This window comes from Penaeus monodon, chromosome 30 (assembly GCF_015228065.2).
Source record: "Penaeus monodon isolate SGIC_2016 chromosome 30, NSTDA_Pmon_1, whole genome shotgun sequence".
Lineage (NCBI taxonomy): Eukaryota > Metazoa > Arthropoda > Malacostraca > Decapoda > Penaeidae > Penaeus > Penaeus monodon.
The window spans coordinates 4,476,315-4,476,766 of record NC_051415.1 but is presented as its reverse complement, the minus strand read 5'-3'; positions in this window follow the sequence as shown (position 1 = coordinate 4,476,766).

The window sequence follows — 452 nt, the reverse complement described above, 5'->3', positions numbered from 1 at the left end:
GTGACCTTTTTCTCTCCTCTTTGCCAACTTTTTCTAAAGGGGATTGCAGACTTTTCATCCTCGATAGGCACTCTACCCACGTATTTACTGAGAAATGCATGCTGAATTTAAGAATAACGAATAGGGGAGAGAGAGAAAGAGAAAGAAACCAAACAGGGAGAATAACAACATACTGATGAAGTTAGGGAACTTGAAAGGAAGCGAGTCAACAGTCAAAGGAAGCAAGTCAAATTTATATCATTCTACCAATTAGGATGTGCACACTGACCTCTCAATATGGTTATTCATCTAATGATACAGCTGCTGGAACTGATTAGTAATTGGCAGATGTACCAATATGATTAGGAAATTTCATGGCATAATTTTTGCAATGTTTCGCTAGCTCTAGTACCGACATCCACAGCCAATAGCGAGGGATGTGAAGAGTCCCATATCCGTCCGTCAGTCACTCA